This window comes from Hesperophylax consimilis, chromosome 25, assembly GCF_061612785.1.
Source record: "Hesperophylax consimilis isolate HC1 chromosome 25, BYU_Hcon_1.0, whole genome shotgun sequence".
Lineage (NCBI taxonomy): Eukaryota > Metazoa > Arthropoda > Insecta > Trichoptera > Limnephilidae > Hesperophylax > Hesperophylax consimilis.
In genome coordinates this window covers 26,831,948-26,857,707 of record NC_142860.1, presented here as the reverse complement: position 1 = coordinate 26,857,707, position 25,760 = coordinate 26,831,948, and the positions used below count along the sequence as shown (strand labels likewise).

At 34.8% G+C, this 25,760-nt stretch overlaps 2 non-coding genes across 2 annotated transcripts; one reads left to right on the top strand and one right to left on the bottom strand.

Moving 5' to 3' along the window:
- Positions 1 to 24,584: 24,584 nt before the first annotated feature.
- Positions 24,585 to 24,702, top strand: LOC149411752 (U5 spliceosomal RNA). Its single transcript, XR_016304857.1, has one exon. It is a non-coding gene; the product is annotated as a U5 spliceosomal RNA (small nuclear RNA).
- Positions 24,665 to 24,784, bottom strand: LOC149411751 (U5 spliceosomal RNA). The gene has a single exon (XR_016304854.1). It is a non-coding gene; the product is annotated as a U5 spliceosomal RNA (small nuclear RNA).
- Positions 24,785 to 25,760: the final 976 nt, after the last annotated feature.

The following is a 25,760-nucleotide window of genomic DNA, read 5'->3' as shown; positions in this document are numbered from 1 at the left end:
ACCCATGGTCACATAAATTATCTGCCTACCACTCAATGGTACATAGGCTTACTAATATCCCACTCGACAAGAAAGCATACGAGAAGGAAAAAAATACAATCCTAACTATTGCTAAAAATAATGGCTTCAAGGGTAGAGACATTGAAAAAATAATTAATAATAACAAACACAAAAATAACCTTAAATTAATTTATCCAACGACTAATAATAAGACGAATAATAAATTCGGGTGTTTAGAATTCATCGGACAGACATCTAATAAAATTGCCAAAGTCCTCAAAAAGTGTGGTTTAGATATTGCCTTCCGCACAAATAACAACTTAGGATCATCTCTTAAAAACTCAAAAAGTAAGGTACTCAAATTACAAAATAGTGGCATTTATAAACTCCAGTGTGACGAATGCAACGCTGTTTATGTTGGACAAACGGGCCGGTCCTTTAACACTAGGTTTAAAGAACATATAAGATCTTTTAAAAATAATAATAAAATACAATCTCAATTTGCCAAACATCTCCTAGATGAAAATCACTCACTTAATGATAATAATAAACCAACTCCGTTACACGTACTAAATAAAGGCCGTAAACTGAATCTTTTAGAGCAATTAGAAATTAACAAAAACTCTAATAATCCGAAAGCTATTCTAATTAATGAACAAACAAATATAATTCGTTCACCCCTACTAGATATCTTCAAACCTAATGCAAATATGAGTGCACTATGAAGTACTTAATTATGCTATTAAAATAACCCTATGAGTCATCGTTTGAGAATAACTAACATAAAGACATTCAGTCAAATTTAAACATTACACTAATTGGGGAAACTTTGCTGGGGTAATAACCATTAATAATTTTTAATATTTTACTTAGAAATCAATTAAGAAATCAGTAAATGAAATTAAAATACCTACCTAGAAATAATATAAATGTATCGTCTGTAAGTGGGCTACCCACAGTTTGATAATGCCTTCAGAGGGCGAAACAGCTGTCACGCGTAATAATAATTACACAGCAGAACTTGTTTAAAAATAAACTGTTTTTATAAACCCAATAATAATATTATTGTATATATAAAAAAAAAAAAAAAAAAAAAAAATTATAATTCAGCCACCAAATACATAAAAACAGAAAACAGAACCGAATATATCACTCACATTGAGTTTTGCAGCGATTCCTTAATCTCCAATTTCAGCAGCGGACGACAATCAGCACAATAACACTTGCATTCGCACCATGAAATTATAATCTGTCACGACAAGCTCTCAAGAGAGTAGAATTTAGAAAAATATTGAATTAGCACATTGTAATTCTAAAGTACTGTCACTTTATTGTGACAAAAATGTTTTAATCTTTTAGTCTTAAATCGACCAAACAGGAAAAGTGGTGCCCTCTTTTGTCAAACAATATAATTCGGATAAATCCAGCTGTTTAATGCATAGATGACTGTAAATAATTATCACTTCACCTGCAGAGCAAAATCTATGCGAGAATTCCCAGAGAGGTCTATCTTGTCCACTATTTTAAATTTTAAGTTAACTAAGTTTTAGTTTACTGTTTCTCCAGTATGTATGGCCATTCCTCTTAACAAGTTTACACAAACTGTATAACGTGATTGAATACGTTTTTTTAGTTGCCGATAGTTTACCTGCGCAGGCCACCTGTACATGTATGAGGGATGAGTTAGCCTGAGCGTCTATAGCCGGCATTTGACATTTTTTTCCAGTTGCGCTGCTCCTTGAAACATCCTCCATTCAGTTTCATGGTGCCGCGTCCTTCTGATAATATAATCGATAAAGTGTATTGTATTTAGAAAGTCATTCTGTGATAACTCGAAAAGATGCATTAGGATTCTACCACCCCAGCCAGGATCACTCCTGTTCCGTTGTGACCGGTACACCGGGGAGCACTGATTTGTTGGGACTTAGAAAACAAGCTCTGAGTATGGGAGATTGGAGTTTAATCGACGAGTATACATGGAATCCGATTAAGCCAACATTGTAATTTGGGAAGTGCAGGAATAAAGGAATTGATTGAGCGTTGTTTTTTTCTGATTTCTTTATATATCCCTTCTTCTTATCGTCTATTTTTGGTTCTTCTTTACTCTTCTTGTCTCTTCTTGCATCTTCTAATCGCTTCCCTCCCGGTCTCGGCTCTTCTTGTTTTTTCTCGCATCCCCTTGCATGGACTCTAGGATATTGTCTTTTCCTTAACTATTTCAGTATCTCCTAGTAAAGGCTTGCATCTTCTTTCTTCTACTAGCATTGCTTCTTCTTGGCTTTCCTAGTTTCAGCTTGCACCTTTTTGCTTCTGCCACCCACTTCTCGATAATTCTTCTGATTCTTACGCGCGTTTATTACAATAAGATTATGATTTGAAAAGTGAACCTGTAGCAACACGAACACGTCCAGATCAAACCGCACAACCACGTTCAAATATAATCTGTAATAACTCGAGTCTTTATTCAATTCCTCCCTTCACAAGGTAATAAATTCATTCATACATACACATAATTCCACTGCACTTGACACAAATTTAAGAACCGATACAACGTACCTTCGAGGCATACCACAACAACAACAAAGTCAATGACAGACGTCAAGTATAATTTTGCTCCGTATAAAATAGTGGAATAAAACGCAAAAGTTTAATGTAAACATTATATAACTTGTGTATCTGTGCATCATAGTGCGGCGGAAATTCAGGAACTAATTTTATGTATGTACTGAACCGCATTCTTAAGAGAAACTAATTACAAAAAATTTAAAAACTGAGATTTTAACAAATTATTTGGATGCACTACCTACATATGGCATATTATTATCTACTAGTCAATAGATGTCAGTAAATACCTACATACATTAAAATTATAAAATAAACTGAGTTACGCCTACGAATCAATAGATGGCAACGCTTGCAAACTTGTGAAGGAAAATATTTTTAATTCAACTATTGCCCAATAGATGGTGACAGTGTTTATAAACATAAAAATAATATTTTTTTTATAAATAATAGAAATCAAATCAAGTTTTTAGTGCACATTGGATCATTTACTAACCCAATATAAAAGTGAATTTAGTTCAGTTGCGGGCAGCGGTCTTCACTACTACTCAACTTTACTTTCCCAATACAATAACAACTTTCAACATGAATAACTGTAATGCGTGTGCGGAACCTACCCTCTCCGTTGAGTCCTTGTTCATGTGCAATGCGTGCAAAGGGACATTTCACCTACACTGCAGCGGAGTTGCAGAGAGCTCATTTCGACGCCTTAGCAAGGAACGGCGCGCCCAAATTAAGTATAACAAATGCTTAGCTGCCGTTCCTACCGCTAATCCCAACGTAGTGGGTAGTTCATCTTTGGACAGTGAGCTACTGACAAAACAAAACCTAATTCTTGATCAGAATACACAAATTCTCAACACAGTGGCACTAATGAGTAAACAATATGAAGAAATCTTACTACGACTACACGAATTAGAAGATACAAATAAAAAATTAGAAGAAATAAACGCTGTTTTCGAAGTTTGCATTGAACAACTAGAAGGCCAATTTGAGCAAATTGATAGAGAAAGCAGAGCAAAGAACGTTGAAATCAGGGGAATCCCTCATATAAACTGTGATAATTTTTTAAACATTATTTCCAACGTTAAAAAAATAACAAGTGCTAACGCAGAAGCGTGGAAACTGCATACCGTCTCGCTCAAAAAAATAACAGAGACCAGCAAAGGCCCATAATCCTTAAATTTAAAACAAATAACGACCGTGACAACTTCTTAAATGATATAAAAAACATATAACAAACAAGCTCAAAATAGAGATGACAAACTCAATACGACTCTAATAGGAATGGCAGGAACTCGCTCCCAGATTTATATCACTGAACACCTAAAATTTCGTGCAAAACATCTGTGGTATCTTGCACGGAAGGCAACACGTGACAACATCTTCAAATTCGCCTGGATCAGAGAGGGAAAGGTGTATGTGCGAAAAGTCATTGGAACGCCTGTTCTTCTCATCAACAAAAAAATAAACATCTTCTATCTCCCACACCCAATAACTCTTAAACTATACTGGACCTACTATGTTACAAACTTATCTCTTTTTAATCTATATTTTTTGAGTCTTATATTATATAGGTATATTATCAACTCATTTACTTCTCTCATAATCCATAAGGCCACAATCACTGAATACAATTACAATATAGCTCTCTTGTTTTCAAAAAATCTTATGAATATAAGATTTCATAATAATACTCCGTACTTAAATATTAAATGTTGTTTCAGTATTAAAAAATATATAACTCATACTTTTGATATAGATTATTGGATACTTTTGAACTTTTTGAAATATTTTTTTCCCATATTGCTTAATCATAGTGTATTTTTAACCACCAACATTATTCTTTTCAACATCACTTTATCGATTATCACCAAATCTTTACTTGAAATTCATTTAAACATTGCATATATCTATAGTTTTACTACATATAAATCTTGTATTTATGATATTGACTGTAAGTGTCAGAATTTTTATATTATAATCATTATAAATGCCACTGTTATTGCTTATTATATATCTGTAATCGCTATAAAGGTCACTGTAATTGCTTATTTTGTTATTGCTTTTAATAACTGGCGAACTCCTTCTCGACTATTGCCAACAACAGAAACCAATGGTACAACTTATTTTAATAATATTCAACATATTGATACGATTACCCTTAAATGCAATATTACTTTAATTACTAACAAGAGTGAAATTAACTTTTTAAATTTGATTGTTTTTAGTTCTGCGAACAATAAGAATTTTTGGAAATATTTTTTTCTTACATTACTTAACCGTGCGTTATTTTTACCTACAAACAAGATTTTTATCTCAAAATCATTATTTTAAATCTCATGTATACCACATATTCTTAATACCATTGCTTTCAATTCTTATTTCTATAACCCTCCTAATTTCAAAATGACCAAGTTTAAATTACATCCTTATGTTACATCTTCACAACAACTCAATCCCTATATTACTAACAAAGATATCACTGTCACTACATCTTTACTATTAATAACTGACGCAATGCAAAAAACCAAAAAATGGAAGACTTAGCAGATCTACTAGATAATACAACACCTATCAAACTAACGATTCTGAAGTTATACGTCAATTATTATTAATTAATTCTACCCTTACGATATTTTTAATGAATATTAGAGGTATTAACAAACATTTTGATGAATTATCCATTCTTTTTACTGACCTTGCCTTAGATTTCGATGCAATTGTCTTGACCGAATGCTGGATTCAAAAAAAATTCCTTCCTAAAACGATAAGAAACTACAATCACTATAACACACTACATAACCAAACTCAAAACGATGGCGTTATTGTATACATCTAAAATCACATCCCACACTCAGTCAAAGAGGTCAGAATTAAAAACGCCAAATGCCTTCAAATACAACTTGATAACCTCATAACAATCCTTACTATATACAGATCTCCGAATACACATAATATAACCCCATTCTTATACTCACTACAAGAAATATTAACAAACATAGAACACTGCCAAAACACCTACATAATTGGTGACCTTAATATAAATATAATCAACAAAACGCATCCTCAATCCAACGAATACCTAAATGCACTAACTTTATTAGGATATTTGCCAGCTGTCACCACTCCAACAAGAGAATCAGACATAAACAATAGTAGTTGTATAGATCATGTGTTCGTTAAGAGTAAACTAGAAAATAAATCCATTGTATATCAATCAACTATAACAGACCACTATGCAATCATTACTTCCATTACCAAAAAAATTCACAAACTAACTCAAAATGCTCCACGTCAAGTAATGATTTCTTATGAAATTCTCCTAAATCATGTCTCAAAAGAAAACTGGGAACTCATCTATTCTTGTACTGATGCCAACTCTGCATGCGATTTATTTATAAATACTTTACATAACCACTTGGCCAAAGCAACATCATATTCAAAAACTAAAACAAACCGATCGCAAACAAAAATTAAACCATGGATCACTGCTGGTATTCTCCACTGTATCAGAAAGCGTGATAAGATCCATAACTTCTGTAGGAAAAACCCTAGCGACTATGCATTAAGGTGGAGTGAAATTTTTTTTTGAGAATTTCGAAATCGACATAGTTGGGAAAGATGCTCCATATATTAAAAATTACAACAAAAATAATAAAAAAAACATTTTCACGATACCTGGACATCGCCAAAGCTTTATATTTTATCATTTTCTTGATTTTACCTAGGTATTTATAGCTCATGTGCGCGAAATAAAACACACATAAAATTTGTATTTTACCATTTATTTTACAGATAATACATTCGTTGATTGTTAGAATGGAACAAATAGTGGAAATAAAAAATATACATATATTATTTACCGCATTGAAAAACTTGAAAATTACAAAAGTTACTATGAGCGGTACTGCATTTTGGTGTTAAAAATAGGCATAAGGTGTCGTGACTCTAACCTTGTTTTTATTAATCCATCTCGCCTCAAGGGTTCCCAAACAACGGCTGACGCTTCTGTTACAATTTTCACACATCTCTCTGTAGCTTGAGTGTGGCAAGGAAAATTCTTTACCATTGGTAGTATGACATCCTCAATTATCGTGTGATCGGTAATGGCTTGTAAAATTGTCTCGTCACTTACAAATTTGGTTAGTGGTGGCTCGGTTATATTTTCCCACTTTATAACATCAATATAATCATCTGCTGAAAAATCAAAAACAGGCACTTTGAAGGTACGAATAAAGTCTGATTGCATTTTCATTTGCCGAGCTTTCAATATTCTTCTCAACGCCAACTCTCTTACGTATTTTCGATTTTCGTTTAACATGGCTAACAATATATTTTCGTGATGCCCAAAAAAGCCATTACGCTGGATTACTGGATCAATAATATCTTTTAAATCACTGGGCAAATACCGTGAAAGCACTATTGTTTCGTGTAAATGCCTTGCACCGGAAAGACATAATGGTTTGGTCTTAATGATTCTCTACATATCTTACGTCCGAAGCCACCTAGAGTATGCATCAACAGTGTGAAACCCTCATAATTCTACATATAAATCAAACATAGAAAGAGTTCAGAAAAAGTTTTTGAAATATGTCTCTTATCGCATGCGAAATGATGAAAACAATGTGTCCATGAACCTTAAAACTCTTGATCAACGCCAAGATATCAGAGACCTAGTAATGCTATATAAGATAATCCACTATTTTATTGATAGCCCATACCTTTTACAAAATATTCATTTCAGATGTCCATTAAGAGTAATTCGATCTCCGGACACATTTTATATTCCTAAGAGCAATACTAATTACGTTGAAAATGTATTTATAAGAAGAAGCTGTAGCACCTTTAATAGATTATGCACAAATATCGATGTGTTCAATACGAGCCTCGCAGGATTCATAGCATTCCTAAGAGAGTAGCGTTCGATCGTTGCGGGAAACTTAGTAGAGTTAGTGTGTGTATTGTTTTTGTATGGGTTGAATCTGTAGTCTTTTTATTTTTATTTTTTTGGAGATTTTCCTTTTCTACTAGTTAGTATTTATATTGTATTGTATTATTTATATTCATATGTTTTTCTACTTATATATAAATGAATCTTCTGTGGAAACTTTACTGGTTTATGCAACTTGGTAAAAATGATTTGTATTAAAATATATTTGTATAACTGTTTGTTTCCCAAATAAAATAAAATAAAAAAAATTAATGTTGAACCACATAGGTGAGTAAACTGTTAATACAAATGTCGTTAAAGTTACCAAATTTTTTGAAAGTTTTAGGGTAGAAATGTAAAGCCGAAGAATCCGATTCGCTTTAGTGAGCCACCTGGATTGTACAATTTTACCGGGATTTGTTTTTGATAAATTTTCATTGCAGAATCCGGAGTCAATAGTTTTACAAATTTTCAGTAGATACAGCTGATCTGTACTTAAATCCTGTGTATTTGTCATACTTGGTAATGAACATTGAATGATTTTAAATTAAACTTATTTTATTTAAACACTTATTTAAAGATTTACCAAAAATTCCAGTGAAACTTTGCGGTCCAGTCGTGGTTCCGTCGATGTTCTCAAAGAGATGTCGCAAAATGAGTTCGTTTGCTTGTAATTGACAGACAATCCACTGTAAAGGCCGTTTGAGATGTGATTCAAGAGGCCGAATAACACCTCCTTTGTACCCCGTATTAACTGCAGTTCCTTCGCATCCAATTGCAACATTTTTTTCCAAAGCAATATCTTTTGAAGACAGTAATGAAATAATTCCATTACTTATTGCTTCAGATTTTCCGATTTTTAATGAAATTTATCCCATGTACTCGCTACCTGGTTCTTTTACTAAACTAACGTGTTCTTCAGTTTTATTTTTTTCCGGTTGTCCTCCATGCTTAAAGTTTTGTCCTTCCGTCCGTCGAAGTATAAACCAAATTGATTGGAATCGATTACTAACGGCTTACTAGTAAGGGCAGTTCTTTTCTTCATTCGAGTTCGACGAATTTTACTCCTATACACAACGCGGGATGTATCGTTCTGAGAAATTAAACCAACATCTTGTAATACAGCGAAAACAATTGCAGCTCCTGCTCGATCTGAAATACAATATCTGTCTAGTGTTCTGGCCACAACAGGGAAGTCTTTCACCTCATGGTGAGAATTATTTGGTTGTGCTTCACTTTGCATAATTTCTTTAGGAATTGAAGACGAAGCACATTTTTTTGAGAGTCTAAAGTTTAAACTACAAGAAGGTATAGCGTCAGTACCCTGATCTACTAGATAATGTCTAGCGGATCGGAAACTTCGCCAAGATGATACGCGATACATTTCACTCTGTTTAATACGCGTTTGGGGTAGAAGGATTCGTTGCTGTGTGGGAATAGTTTAAATGTTCCTACAGTCCTACTTTATAATTATATTATAAAATAATAATGTAATTATATCATAGGTAATAAATAAACACTCAATTTTTTTTACACAATTATAAGCATTTCTAAGAATCGGGAGAATATTATTGGTGTTTTCAGTGTTTTTATCAAAAATTTAAGTGGTGGCGATGTCGTAATTATAAATAAATATTTTTTATATTTTTTTATTTGATATAAGTACATAACGGAGCACCAATCCCGCGTATGCCGAATTCTATATTACGAAAAAAAAAATTCTCCATACTAGACCGCTCCACCTTACTATGCATCTCTCATATTCTACAAACGTTATAGAAATAACTGCAAAAAAATAATTCACACTATTAAAAGGGATTATTACAAAAAAAATCAGTAAGGCAACCGATGGTAAAAAAAATATTTGGAATATCATAAAGGATAAAGCCAAAATTAATAAAACTGACACACCTAATGTTAAAATTAATATCGAAAAGAAAACAATACATGTTAATTCTGAACCTGAAAAAATATCCGACCATTTCAATCAATTTTTTTGCAATATCGGTCCCAACTTAGCAAAAAAAAATTTAGCCAGAAAAAACGTCTCAGAGAAAGATCTTGCAAATGGCATACCTAACAGTACTCTGAGCTACAACCCGTTTCATTTCACTCCCACCACTGAAACAGAAATTATGGAACTAATAGCATCTCCACCGGAATAGATCACATCTCGGCAAAAATTATTAAACACCTCCAAAAATTTATCGCCCCCCCCTCTTAAACACATAATCAACTCAAGCTTCAAAACTGGCACTTTTCCTAACTCCTTAAAACAGGCTACAATAATCCCATTATTCAAAGCACGTAACAAATCATCTGTCAATCCCTCACAAAAATCGTTTCCTATAATCTTGACATTGGTCGCAAACCACTGGCTGTCTTTCTCGATCTTGCAAAAGCATTTGATACGGTCTCTCATTCCTTACTGCTAAAAAAACTACATCAGGTTGGAATAACAGGAGTAGCCTACACATGGTTTGAAAACTTTCTAATTAACCGAACACAACAAACTCTCATCCACTCTGACAAAACACATATAAGCGAAAAATTACCTGTGTCCTTTGATGTACCTCAAGGCAGTATACTAGGACCAATTTTATTTCTTGTATACATAAACTCACTATGTACCATGAATATTGGAGGTAAAATATTATCATTTGCCGATGACACTGTTCTAATATTCGAAGATGCAACATGGGAATCAGTCACTAACAAAGCTAATAATGGTCTATTAAAAGTAAAACATTGGCTGGACACAAACCTCCTCAGACTTAACATCGACAAAACACAATATATGACATTTTCCATCCGCAAACATAATGTACCCAACAACTGCCCTAAACCTATCATTCACTCGTGTTCACTCAATTTACAAACTCACGAAATCACACCTTATATAAATTGCACGTGTTCTACCCTTAAATCATCAAATGCAGTTAAATATTTAGGAATAATCATGGACAACCAACTACGGTGGGAAGCCCATATCAGTGACACAGTAAACAAACTTCGTAAACTCTGCCATGTATTCTGCTTCCTTCGGTCCATCCTTGATTTACAAACATTAAGAAGCGTATATTTTGCCCTTTTCCAATCTATAGCAACACATGGTATAGTGGGATGGGGTGGTTGTGCTGAATCCATTATGAATCCTATTATTACAGTTCAAAACCTAATTTTGAGAATTATATTTAAATGCCAACCTACCCATCCCTCTAATGAACTCTTTGCTAAAATCAGGGTCTTAGATATACAACAATTATTTACTAAGGTAAGCATTTGTTACATACTACTGTACTAAATAACCTACTGGTGGCTCCACAACATCAAGCTCACACCCGCTTTTCATCAAACCTGGGTTGCGTGGTTCCACAAACTAAAACCTCTTTCGCTCAGCGGCAGTTCTGGTTCATCGCGCCTAAAATATACAATGCATTGAGTACCGACTTAAAGTCAAGTAATTCTATATCCATATTGACTGCCCGTGTACATCAATGGATATTTGAAAGGGGACGACTTTTCTTTAAAGATCATATGAGTTCCTAACACAATAAAAAAATGAATTATAAAAACTTCTGTCCAACTCGTCTCATATCACGAAAATTAAAATTAAGTGTTGAACATAAACATGTTGTCTTATAGATAATACCTACGAAAAATAAACATGCACACAAACAATTATATGCATTAAAAAATCTATTTTAATTATGTTTATATTTTAATCTTAATGTTTAATATTTTTAATTTTTATTTTTATCTTTTTAAATATACATATACTTTTTCTTTATTTTTCAGTTTACTTTTAATTTTAATATATTTGTTTTTAGTTTTATTTCATGTATGATACATACTTGCATACTTATGTTTCTATAAAATAGTGTTTTTTAGTTCTTTTATGTTATTTTTATTATTATTTCATACTTGCATACTTATTTTTCTATAAAATAGTATTTTTTAGTTCTTTTATGTTATTTTTATTATTATTTCATGTATAACTACCACAACACGGGCATTAGCCTAGTATGGTAGTTAAAAAAATGTCAAAAAATGTAACATGTAAACATTTATTAAATAATTTTATTTTTTTTTAAATATATATACATATATTATTAACTTTATTATAATATTATGTTACCAGCGTAGGTATATTGTTTTGTGTGTTTTAAAAAATATATATATTATGGTAAATAATATCAATGCTGCATTGTATATTACAGTTCACTCTAGCGATGGGGTATTTACAAAATTTCTTGGTCGATGGAGATTTCCGAGTATTTGGTCACGGAAACCATTTGTTGGATAACCTCTGCCATAGGTCACCCAAAGTGGCAAACTAAATTTGGTAACTGAATGCCCGGACTCGTGGGCTTAGGATGGTCCAGGTCTTGTCTGCGGAAGCGTCTGCTCGATTAGGAGAGACCAATTGAAGGAGACACTTTAACTTCTCCAGCTGAACTCTCTCGACCTAAAGAATGCACCGCAGTGGAAGGGATGATTCATAGGTCTATCACTCTTGGACACACTGACCCCTCAAATTCCTACCCACCCCTCTTACCCTTTTCCTTCCCATGTCTCACTGAAACTATTGCAGGGAATATGAACCGTGGCAAGAAAACTATTGCCCTTTTCCTGAACCTGGCCAAGGCATTTGACACAATATCTCATAAAATTCTTTTACAGAGACTTAGAAATATAGGAATAAAAGGAAAAGCTTTTCAATGGATAGAAAGTTATATATCTAATAGATTTCAACAAACCAGAATTAACGAGGCTATTAGCACTTCACTAAAATACACTTTTGCGGTACCACAAGGAAGTACACTTGGGCCCCTTCTCTTTATTATATACATAAACTAACTTTGTAACCAACACATTGGTGGCAAAATTATCACGTTCGCTGACGATACAGTTATTTTGTTTGAAGGAGATGATTGGAAAGAAACACACCACCTTGCGAACACAGGTATAAACAGAGTAAAACAGTGGCTGGACAGTAATTTGCTTACACTAAACATACAAAAAACAAAATATCTCACATTTAGCGCTACCCTTGCAGGTCAACCCAAAACACCTCATCACCTCACAGTACATAATATTAAGTGTAGCCTTGGAAATAATAACCATACTTGTAAATGCGAAACCCTTGAATGTGTTAAATCTATTAAATATTTAGGTATAATATTGGATAACCATCTTAAATGGAAACAACAAATTGAAAACACAGCTAATAAAGTGCGCAAGCTTATTTATATATTTATAGCATTGCGGGAAATTATAAAAACTCAAGACATTAAAAAAATATACTACGGGCTCTGTAACTCCGTCATAACCTACGGTTGCATTGGATGGGGTGGAACAGGATTAACAATATTATACCCGCTACTGAAGGCACAGAAATCCATTCTACGCGTCATTATGAAGAAACCCTTCAGATACTCGAGCGACGCTCTCTTCAAGGAGTTTAATGTGCTTGATGTTCGACAGTGTTACATAAAAAAAATAACAATCTGCGTCCACAAAAATAAAAACAAAACGATAACAGTCGATCATAATCATCACACCAGAAGTAAGAGCAGAAACGACCTTTCTATTCCAACTAGCAATACTGCGGCTTATCAAAAAGTTTTCTCATACGTGGGACCAAAAATATACAACAAAATCCCCTCTCAATTTAAACTATGTGAATTATCAGCCTTCGGTACTAAAATTACTAAATGGTTATTAGACTTAGGTAGGACAGATTCCGAAAAATTATTAAAAAAACGTACTCTGAGTTGATTTCCTCGATTTTGTATTTTGTATTTACCTGAAAAATATTTTTTTTATTTTTCTTTCTTACATTGATATATTATATTTTTATTTTATATTTTACATGTACCTATCTGGATTTTATTGTTTATTACTGCTAAATTGTATTTTCCTAAAAAAATATTTTCTTTCTATTTTTCTTTCTTACATTAATATGTTATATTTTAATTTTATTTTATATTTTACATGTACCTACCTGGAATTATGTACACGCAACCTGCCAATTTGACTGTCCTAAAACGGGAAATTTCCTAGTTGGACAGTCAAAGCTTCCTTTTATATTTGTATATCTTGTATGTAATAAATGTAATAATAATAAATAAAATAAATAAATAAATATCTGCCTCTCCTTCCTTTCCTTAAAAGACACTCCACACAGCATCCCCGAGATGGAGCAGATCTTTGGCATTTCGGCGCCAAATAATAGGTACTGCGAATGCCGGCACTAATTTAAACTGCGTCAATGATACTAGTTCTAATTTCACAAAATAATCAACAAATGATAACATTTTATTACGGAAATGACAGTGAGACACATTAAGTCAAACAGTATATTCTAGAATATCAGCAATACATCGGACTAGTATCGTCAACACACTAGTAAAATCCTCAAAGTCAGTTTAATACCGTATGCAATGTTTGAGATCACTGGTGTGTTTTATCACTCAGTACTAATTTACTTGAGAACAGGAGTCTACAATAATGAATAATTTGAGTCTGTACCGTGTTCTATTACACGGAAATGAACTTAAATCAAATCCACAAGAATACGACCGTATAAAGCTCATTCAGTTTGGTTTGAAAATCACGGGAAATGTGGAATGAAGGAACAGCCTACCTTGAATTCCCATGAATCCCGGCAATAAGGCTCTCGACGAACTTGCACTGTTCACAGGGTGAAATTTCCTCCAAAACGAGATAATCTTTGATATGATTTTGATATTTGCAAACAGAGCACAATGCTTGTGAATATACGACGAGGACACGACGATTGCACCTTTTTGCCACACGACACAAATACGAATGTTGTACTTGCGACAATTTACAGTGCAACAAAATCATTTTATTCTTTCCAGTGTGGGTAAGGCTGTTTTGAGGGAAAGAAATGGATAGTAGGTATATGATGGGAAAAATGGTAGGTATTAAACAAAACTGTTTCAATACTAAACAGAGTCATTTTTTTTTTAATTTTCTCAACATACACATTCAAACATAAATACTGGTATTTTTTATGTTCGTTGGTTAAATTAATTCTACATGTTTGAATAATATATTGTTTAGTCCGCCAAATCGCAATCCGAGTGGTAGGAAGCGAGAAGGTGCTTGACGTCATCTGTGCGCTGATCGTCCTGTGGTTAGTGCATTTTGTGTGGAGATTTGTTTTATTCTTTAGTAAGGAATTCCAGTACATTGTTTTATCAGAAATGATTTCCTACTTGCACATTTACAACTTTTTACAACACTTTAACAAAAACGTTAAAATGGCATGCGGTCGCGCTAGTTGTTTCAGTTGCATTACATTCAATTAAAGAGCTTTGAATTTAACAAAATATTCTAAAATGAAAGGGGAAACTACGATGTGAGTTAAAACAATCGATAAACCTAAAAAGACAATCACAAATCATCTCAAATACTCATATCAACATATCTAACTACAAGTAAAAATATAGAAATAAAAATTATATTCAGAATCGGTATTTTTTGTTAATATTAGCACTCTAGTGCACCCAAAAGTCACGCGCCGCAACTGATTATAACCATAAAATGAATAATGGACAAATCAAAGAAAACAATGCTTTATTATGAATTAAATAACGTTTAATTTTGTTACATTTTTATTTTTATTTATTAATCCAGATAAAAACTTATTTTGTATAAACCACCTCATTGAGGGTTAAGTCTGTTCCGAGGTGGCAGAAATTTAATCTAATTTGAATTACTTAAAGGAAATGAGAAGAAAAATAAATTAATCATTTTAAAGAGATAAATAGAAAATTTAAAAAAAATTAACTAGAAAAAACGAAATGAATGGAAGAAAAGAAATGAGTGAAATAGAAAGGAAATTAAACAAAAGAAATAAATTGGAAGAACAAATAAACTGCAGGCGTGAAGTGTATTGTTATAATAGAGTTATCTGTTTGAAGTATATAATGCCTTTGTTTGCAATCCATGTGTGAATTTTGTGTTTTAGATTTTGCAACCAGATTATGATAATGTCTTTGTCCATAACCTTTAAACTCCACGCCGTTACGTGTAGTTAGTCCTGCCCAGTCCTGTCTTAAACTTTTCGTGAGATTCAGCCGTTATTCAAGCTTTTAGGTGTTGAATATGTAGAATCCGCACGCTTTCCATGCAGTTCATATTCTTCTTCGACACCTGGAATCCGTGTGTGGAATTTTAGATGGCCCTTACCGCGTCGAAACATTGTCACAATATTGTTATTCTACCACTGTTATTCTGCTAATTCTTGACATTTCCGTAATCCGCTTTTTGGAACATTTGTTTTTTATCCTCTATATGGCTGCGCCACTGTTATATGGTTATTTATGTGTTGTGCAGTATGATCATATTAGTCTTTCAATAACACTCCAAGATGGATTATTGCGTTTATTACACCGATTACATGTTTACGAATATGTCTTAACTAACTGACAGTTGAGATGTAAGAGAGCGATTGACCTACAACATTCGCATTTATAACTCTGTTTCGCTCTGTACTGCTGTTACGTATATAATCGTAACAAAGTAAGAACTTCTCCTTCCCCACATAAAAGGAACTGTGTGGGATGCGCCTGGCAACACTTTTCTTCAAGGTGGCAAGATTGGAATCGGAAGGAAGGAAGCGGTCATTCTTTATCTTTTGGTTCAACGGCTTGGAGCACCGTGGAATCATAAAAACGACGGATCACAGCCTGATCGCCATTTTCAACTTACAAAAGGCAGATGGATTAAAATGGCAATCTAAATATCCCGGCGAGGATAACTCTAATAAGACCAATGGATTGGCAATACAAAGCCACACTTCAAATCCTCAAGTAAGATGTAAATTTGCCTACCCTCCGCTAATTCTGGAACCTCAGATAATATTCATAATTGCTACCTGCTTACCGATGAAATGGATTCACAAGGAGAATCCATTTGAAGCCATCGCTCGCCCGAGCGGTATAATTATTTTGACAAGATGACATCGTACCTGGAAGGCGCAGTTCGCAATAATTTCAAGACTTGAAATGCCCGAGTAACGTATTAACTTCTTGCCCAAAGCTAAATTAGGATGTATAACACTTCTCTATACTTTGTGCGACTCATATCTTTAAATTATATCTATCTAATTTACACTCATAAATTTATCTTCTTATTACAATAACCTAACCTATGAATGCCAGCACTCGTTGTCCACTTAAACCCTGAAATTCCATCAATGGTTTCCTGTTTCCCTTACTCAAACAAAAAAACAGGTGGCGCTCAAGATAAATTCACGCCAAATGTTAACTTCGGCGTTAACAATGGCGCACCAACGTGTTCTGGTTCGGATTGGCATTCATGGATTGGGTTTATTTTGTCTTGTTGTGTTTGGCGATCTGCGATCTGTAGCAATCCATCGATCCATCAAATATTTATTAACATGTAATTTTGTTTGCGATAATTGCGGTAATTCTAAAATGTGCGAATAACATTCCTCATATGCTAAGTGTTAATTTTGCGATTATTGTGACATTCGTATTCGAAGGTAGAAGTTTGCTTTTATGTTGGTAACAATGTGATATGAAATCTTGAATCATACTGGTCTGTTGAAACGGATTATTAAGTTGACACTTTGGAACTTGCGAATAATATTTTGCAGTTTCTGTTCGATAGAGTGGCAACATTAGGAAGTGAAAGTGCAGTTTTCTATGGTGATTTAGTTTGACAGATGTAAAAGAACTAGTTTTGCTTGCGTAATTTGTTAAAGTAGAAAAAAAATGGAGTTTAAAACGATTAAAAAGATTAATACGCATACGAAAGTGCAATTAGCTGGAAAATTAACGGACCGAAACATTGTGCCTTTACTGACTTTATCTGGAATGCGTGAACAGGCAATAATGTTCAATAAATCGGTGAGGGAAAAACGTGATGCTAAACAATGTTACGATCAATCTTCAGAAGACCCTGCGTTGTCTGATAAATGTAGTGATCCAGGTACTTCTGCGACTAAAGTATTTCGTGTAAATTGTAACGCTTCACGTGAATTCTCAAAATGTAAAGGCCTGATTAATTGGGATCTAAAATTTGACGGGAAAACTGATGTGAAAGTGTTTATTGACAGAGTCGAAGAACTTAGTAGAATACGTTTGATATCAAATGAGGATCTGATACGATGTTTTCCGGATATTCTAGAGGGAACAGCTTTGTTATGGTTTCGTACAATTTACACGGAAACTCTTTCGTGGCCAAAATTGAAGTGTGCATCAATTAGTAGATATCAACCTCGCGATGCACAGTTACAAACGCGTAAATTTATTTACTCCGTGAAGAAAAAAAATAATCAATTGGTCTCCGACTTCTTTTTAGATCTCAAAATAGCAAATTTGAAGTTATATAATCTGTTTCGATAGCTCTTAAAAAAACTTAAGCGTCTGTGTCGGGTGCAAATTGATCGATATGGGAAAAATAACGGGAATGGGAATTTGAGGATGCCACCAGAATTAAAGGAAAGTCCTACCTTGTACTGGTATCTCCTTACAGCTTCCGTGATGGCACCAATCTCACACAGTATTAATCTATTTCCGTCACTAGGTATCGACCACGAAAGAAATGTCCAATGAAATGTGACCCGAGACGCGTATCGGTAGGTGGTAGAAATTGTACTAGCGTGCGCCGGTCAGACAAATCCCTATATCCCGATGGCAAGGTGGGAACAATAGGATGTAGGTAATAACATAATTATAATTTCTTTGCGTTATGCACGAACATATACCGCCCGCCAAAATTAACAATTTTTCAATACCCATCGAAACTGGTCGAACCCGAAAAAAAAAATAAAAACAAATAAGCTACATGAAAACAGTAGGTATATGAAAAGAAACTTAATCCTAACAGTTAGTCTATTACTTACAAACTAGATGCACGCGAAACTAAAAATACACGTGCAAAATACAAAAAAAATATATACGACCTTTACTATTTATTCTATGGGTAATAGGCAAAGCTTTGTCACAGGCCGTAGATATACCCCGTCGTTAGTTTTAACTGAGGCTACTCTAACGACCCCGTCCGAACCTGGTTTCACCTCCCTTATCCTGCCGAGCGGCCATTTTAAAGGAGGACTCCTGGTATCCTTAATGACTACCAGGTCATTTACTTGGAGGTTACGTGTAGCCTTGTACCATTTAACGCGATTTTGTAACTCTTGTAAGTACTCGGTATTCCAGCGCTGCCAAAAATGTTGCGTGATTTTCTGCAAGTGTTCCCAGCGATTGAGTCGGTTGGTCTTAACCTCGGAATAATTATATTCGGGAATTGAAATTAGCGGTTCACCTATTAAGAAATGACCTGGAGTGAGAGCTTGAATGTCTTCAGGGTCTGATGATAAGGAACACAGCGGTCGCGAGTTTAGTATGGCCTCAATCTTGGTTAAAATAGTAGTAAACTCCTCGTACGTTAACGAACTATCTCCTAATACCCTCTTTAAATGACGCTTTACCACTCTTATGTTACCTTCCCATAGTCCCCCGAAGTGGGGACTGGAAGGAGGATTAAAATTCCATACTATTCCCCTTTCCGAACATGTGCGCATTATAAGTTCATCATCACGACATTTATTTAAGAATTTTTGTGCTCCAATCAAATGGCGTTTAGCCCCAACGAAATTTGTACCACAATCAGAATAAATGGCTTGACAGATACCCCGTCTTGAAACGAATCTATTAAGTGTAGCGATAAAGGCCTCAGACGAAAGATCCGAGAGTACCTCGAGATGTATCGCCTTCGTTGACATGCAAACAAAAATCGCAAAGTAAGCCTTGTATGTTTTAGCACCTCTGCGTTTTCCTTCCTTTATGCTATATGGGCCCGCTAAATCCACCCCTACACAACTGAATACGCGACTCGGTGTGACACGAGCTTCTGGCAGACTGGCCATGAGAGGAGTTGCTGGTAAGGCTCGCAATCTTGCGCATCTCACACATTTTGAGACTAAATTCTTTATTTTATTGCGGGCAAATATAATCCAGTAATTTTGCTGAATCAGGAACTGCAAGGTTCGTGATCCGGCATGCAAATATATATTATGGTAATATAATATTAGAAGCTCAGCTATTTTACTATTCTTCGCAAGGATTATTGGAAACTTAGTATTGTAATTTAAACGAGAATTGCAGAGCCGCCCGCCAACGCGAAGTAAATTCTCGTTGTCAATGAAAACATTTAATTTTTGAAAAGCCACTGTGGTCACCCCATCTCCTTTGAGCTTTCGGAATTCAGCAGGAAAATGAAACTGTTGATCGCATTTTAACAAGACCATAGTCGCGTGTTTTATTTCTGAGCAGGTTAGAATTCCACGCTTACAACCGCTCTTGCTCTGTTGCCTAGCATTGTTTATGAATCTGAGGGACCAAGCAACCACATTCACGAGACGTGTCCAAGATGAAAACCGGAAAAATCCTAGGCCCTTAAAATAGTCATGCGGCTCATAAACCGTTGAGACGTGAGACTTTACCTCTGGCAATTGTTCAACCCTTAATGTTTCCGGTAAAGCTAACGGCCACTTCTGTAACGACTGAACTAGCCACGGAGGGCCTTGAAACCATAATTCATTACCTATTATTTGAGGCGGATATAAACCGCGAGAAGCTAAATCTGCTGGATTCTCCTTTGAAACAACGTGATACCACTTTGCGTCCTCGACTAGATCGAGTATTTTAATTACGCGGTTCGCGACAAATGTTTTTAAGGTATGAGGAGGTGCCTTAATCCATGATAAAACAATTGTAGAATCCGAAAATAATATTATATCTGTAATTGGTATAAGAGTTTCAATCGACGATTTCGTCATTTTTATCAGTTTTGAAAGCAGATGAGCTCCCAGGAGCTCAAGGCGCGGTATTGACAATGTCTTCAGTGGCGCAACTTTAGATTTACTAGTAAGTAATGTCACTTTAGGGTGTGCTTCCTTCGTAACCAAATATACACAAGCAGCATAACCCAACTCACTAGCATCTGAAAATCCTACTAAAATACAGTTTGACTGTTTAATTGTATTGCAATGTCTAGGTATTTGTAAAAAACGTAACGATGGTAATCCATTTAAGAAATTTTGCCACAAAATGACAATATTTTCAGGGAGCGAGTCATCCCAACCTATCTTGATTTTCCATATTTCTTGCAAAAGGCATTTTACTTTGAAAACCACAGGGGTTATTAATCCAATAGGATCGAATATGCGAGCAACACAGCTTAGTATTGCACGCTTTGAAAATACCGTTAACTTTTCTTCCACGGAGTATGAAAAGGTATCCTTTTCTGGACCCCAAATTAAGCCTAAAATTTTTAACGAACCAGACGTTTCATCATTAAATACAACCTGACCACTTGAGTGGATCCGATGTTCACTCGGAATGTCCTTTAATACCGGCAGCGAATTACTCATCCATTTTCTTAATTGAAAGCCTCCTTTCGCAAGTAGTTCTTTCAGCTCCCTCTGAAGCTGAAAGGCGCTGTCTGGCTCCCAATCACCAGTAACAATATCGTCTACGTATGTATCCGACAACAGTGCCTTGGAAGCTTTTGGGAATTGTGCACCCTCATCCTGCACTAGCTGATGTAAAGTTCTGATTGCCAAATAGGGCGAAGAAGTCACACCAAACGTGACTGTGCTAAGTGTGTATTGCCCTACCGGCTGCAAAGGAGAAAAACGCCAAAGAATCCTTTGATAGCTAGTGTCTTCTTCTCTTATTCGAATTTGCAAAAACATTTTTTGAATATCCGTAGTAAATATTACCGGGTATATACGAAACTTTAGTAAAATTTGTCCTATCTCATTTTGTAATTTGGGACCTGAATATAAACAATCGTTTAAAGAAATTTGTCGGTCTGATTTACAGGAAGCGTCAAAAACCACTCGAATTTTAATATCATTACTAATTTTTTGCACGACCGGATGATGGGGAATGTAATTGGTATTCCGTATCTCAGTTGATTGGGTAACTCTTGACATGAAGCCTTGATCTATAAAATCCTTCATATATTTACGATAATGTTCCGCTAAGGTTGGATTTAACGACAAACGTTTTTCCAAATTATATAATCTCTTAAGAGCGATATCATATGTACTTCCTAAATTTACTTCCGATTTATTTTTAAAAGGTAGCGCTACTACATATCTGCCACAAATATCCCGTTTAACCGTTGCCTTAAATATCTTTTCGCATTCACTATCATCTTTATTATGAATAATTTCGTTAGAAATCTCTTCGACTTCCCAGAAACGTCTTACCGCGTAATTTAAGTCGTTGTTTTCGACTGCAGTTAAAGCTGACGTCACAAAAGCCTGTGTGTCATCTTTCATTTGTGCTACACATGATCCCATGACTACGTATCCGAATATTGTATTCACGGCCAGCAAATTACATTTACGGCTTGAAATACATCCTGGTCTCCATATTTTTGATATCAAGTCAGTTCCCACTAAGAAGTCGATATCGCCTGGAAATTGAAAATCTGGATCCGCCAGCTTCAACTGTTTGAATTCTTCAAACGGTTCATGCATATTAACGGGCGGAAGCTTGGACGTAATATTTGAAATAACTATCGCTTGTCCTGACACAAAAGAATGATTCTGAATGGGATATATTTTACAAGTAACTAAACCTTGCACATTGTTGACTATTGCATTATTGACCCCAGTGACAGTACCTAACCATTTCTTCGATTTTAATCCCAAAGCATTATATAATTTTTCAGACATGAACGAAATTTCACTGCCCGAGTCAATTAATATCCTGGCGCGTTTTCTGCGTCCTGAAATGTCAAGGAATTCTGCCAGCGCGGTAGGTAAAATAGAGCGTTTTGTCACTGTGTACGCAGCATTACAGTTTGCTAAATTATTGTTTTCAGAATCGCGGTTCGGTGAAGGTGACCTTTCGTCACTATGTAAAAGGGTATTGTGTGACTTGTTACAACTTCTACATCGAAATTTAGATCGGCAATTTTTAATTAGATGTGGATTTAAACAATTGAAACATAATCTTTCTCTTTTGACGAAGTCCCTCCTACTGTCTACTTGTAATCCAAGAAATATTTTACATTTTGTAATGTGGTGATCGGCTTTGCAATGATTGCAAATAATTTTCTTCGTGTAATCGTTTTTAACAAATAAAACCCGTTTAGACTTACGATTTTCTTTTAAATCTGAAAGCATATTTACGCGGTTTTGCGTTGCCAAGAAATCAATTAATTTTTCGACATTCGGAATTTCATCTTTATCAATCCTAGATTCAAAGGACCGCCGCGTATTCAAATCTATTTTTTGTAAAACAAAATGGCAAATAAATTCCTCGAATAATTTGTGTCGTTTTAGTTCGTATAGACCGGAAAGATTTTCACGTAAACCATTTAATATCTCCACATTGCTAGTGAAATCGCAATTTAAAATAGAGTTTGCATAGTGTATAAATAATGCTCTCGACTCCGAAAATTGATTTAATAATGTTTCCCAGGCTAATTCATAGTTTTCTCGTATTATTGGAATTGTTTTAACCAGGGATAATGCTGTGCCCTTCAAAGAACTTAGTAGGTAGTGAAATTTTTCAATATTAGTGAGAACTGTATTTTCGTGAACGAGACTCCTAAATAAATTAAAAAACGGAGGCCAATCTCTAATGTGGCCACTGAACGATGGTATTTTTATTTCTGGTGCCAGAAAACTTCGACCCGGGCGCTGCAATTCCTCGCCGGATGAGTCATTATGACCATTCTTATTCGCCTCGAGAGTGTCACGCGCCGACGTGACCTCGAAGTACAATTCATCAAAAACACGGGAAACTTCCAAAATATCATTTTTTGACTCAAATTCGGGAAGTGAAACCAGGTCCGACAGTTCGCATTGTATGCTTTGAAATTCCTCATATGTCGACTCGATTTTTTCCATTCTAGCCTTAAATTGACATAACTTTGAACTTATACTTAAATCTTTAATAAGATCATATGCGGCTTGTATACGCCCAAATAATCTTTGCCTTTTTAACTTTAAAGAACCAATCTTGGATTCATTCTTGTCCATTTTGAAATATGTACTGAAATTACTACCCACCTATGAAATGCAACCGCGGCGCGCGGTAAGAAATAATAACTACTTGAAATAATCTTTTAATCGTACGATTATTGAACCATTTACTATTTGAATACAATTTCTACGCAAATCTTATCCGGCTGAAGACCAATGTTTCGATAGCTCTTGAAAAACTTAAGCGTCTGTGTCGGGTGCAAATTGATCGATATGGGAAAAATAACGGGAATGGGAATTTGAGGATGCCACCAGAATTAAAGGAAAGTCCTACCTTGTACTGGTATCTCCTTACAGCTTCCGTGATGGCACCAATCTCACACAGTATTAATCTATTTCCGTCACTAGGTATCGACCACGAAAGAAATGTCCAATGAAATGTGACCCGAGACGCGTATCGGTAGGTGGTAGAAATTGTACTAGCGTGCGCCGGTCAGACAAATCCCTATATCCCGATGGCAAGGTGGGAACAATAGGATGTAGGTAATAACATAATTATAATTTCTTTGCGTTATGCACGAACATAATCCTATACCGCAGGATGAATTGTTAGAGATTGCAAAGGAAGCTATTTTAACGGAATATGCTAAACTTTTAGTGACAGTTCATGTGGGTGATATTGATGAACTGGAACGTTTTTGTACTGACTTTGAGAGACTGTCAGTCAAGGATGAAAGTAACATACATAAATCGATCAAATCACGGGATATTAATGATTCAAGTTCAATATGTAAATCGACATTTGTACCGAAATGTAATAATTGTAACAAACCTGGTCATTATTATAAATTTTGTCCGGAAAGAGTTGTGCGTAGTAATGAGAAAAACTTATGTAACAAGAATTTTAATTCAATTAATAATAATAATCAAAACACCACAACCACAGTATCTTGTTCTGTTTGTAACAAACCAGGGCACAGTTCTGAGAGATGCTGGAAACGTAAATTTAATGAAAGAAATTCTTCTGCTTCATCAAATGAAGGTAATAAAAATAATTCCAATAATAAAAATAAATTTTTACTCTGGTTTCCCTTCAATAACGAATAAATCTTTCGCCTTTTACTAAAGATTTCCGTGGAGGGGAGCACTCAAATGAGTCTATAAACCAATTTAATATAATAAAAATTGGTTTATAGACTCATTTGAGTGCTCCCCTCCACGGAAATCTTTAGTAAAAGGCGAAAGATTTATTCGTTATTGAAGGGAAACCAGAGTAAAAATTTATTTTTATTATTGGAATTATTTTTATTACCTTCATTTGATGAAATATATAAAAAAATATATATTTAAACTCGAACAAGTCAAAAAACTAAGAAGCAGTCGATCTGCGCAGCGTCTTCCGTCTGATCAGCGGAATGATGTCTGTTCTGGTTGGCTGCCCTTGGTGAATTCTTCTGAAGTTGTTCCTGACTTCGAAGGTAATGGCCTGCCTCGAAAGTTGGAACAACCAAAGGATAATCGTCCTTATGCCTGTTTTACTGTATTAAATAAGGAGTTTTGCGGTTTGTTAGACTCGGGTGCTTCCTTAAGTTGTATAGGTGATACTATGTATAAAAACTTTGTTAAGTTAGGTATTAAATTTAAAGAATCCAAAACATTCGTTACGACGGCTGACGGTAAGCGTCAGACGGTCCTGGGTACCATGTTGCTTCCCGTTGTGTATCAGGGAACATCAAAAATAGTTTTATTTTATATAATTCCAGCGTTTACGCAAAAGTTTATACTGGGAATTAATTTCTGGAAACAATTAAAAATTGCTCCAGAATTGTTTACATCAATTAATTCCGATACTTTGTCTAATACAGTAGTTTATAGTGAAATAGGTGATGTACGTTCTATAACGCCTGCTTCTAAGTTATCGTCAAAAGAAAATTCTAGATTAATTCATATTATTGATAAATTTCGTAGTATTTCGTTTGAAGAAAAAGGTTTAGGCCTAACGCATCTGGTCCAACATAAGATTGAGACCAATTGTAATCCAATTAAACAAAGATATTATCCTCTTTCACCGGCACGGCAAAGACAGCTTGAAGCTGAGTTGGATGAAATGTTAAAATTAGGAGTTGTCAGACCGTCCCGGTCGCCGTGGTCAAACCCTGTTGTAATTGTTACTAAAAAGGATGGTTCGGGGAGATTATGTTTAGACAGTCGCGCTTTAAATAAGAATACATTACCTTTCGCTTATCCCTTACC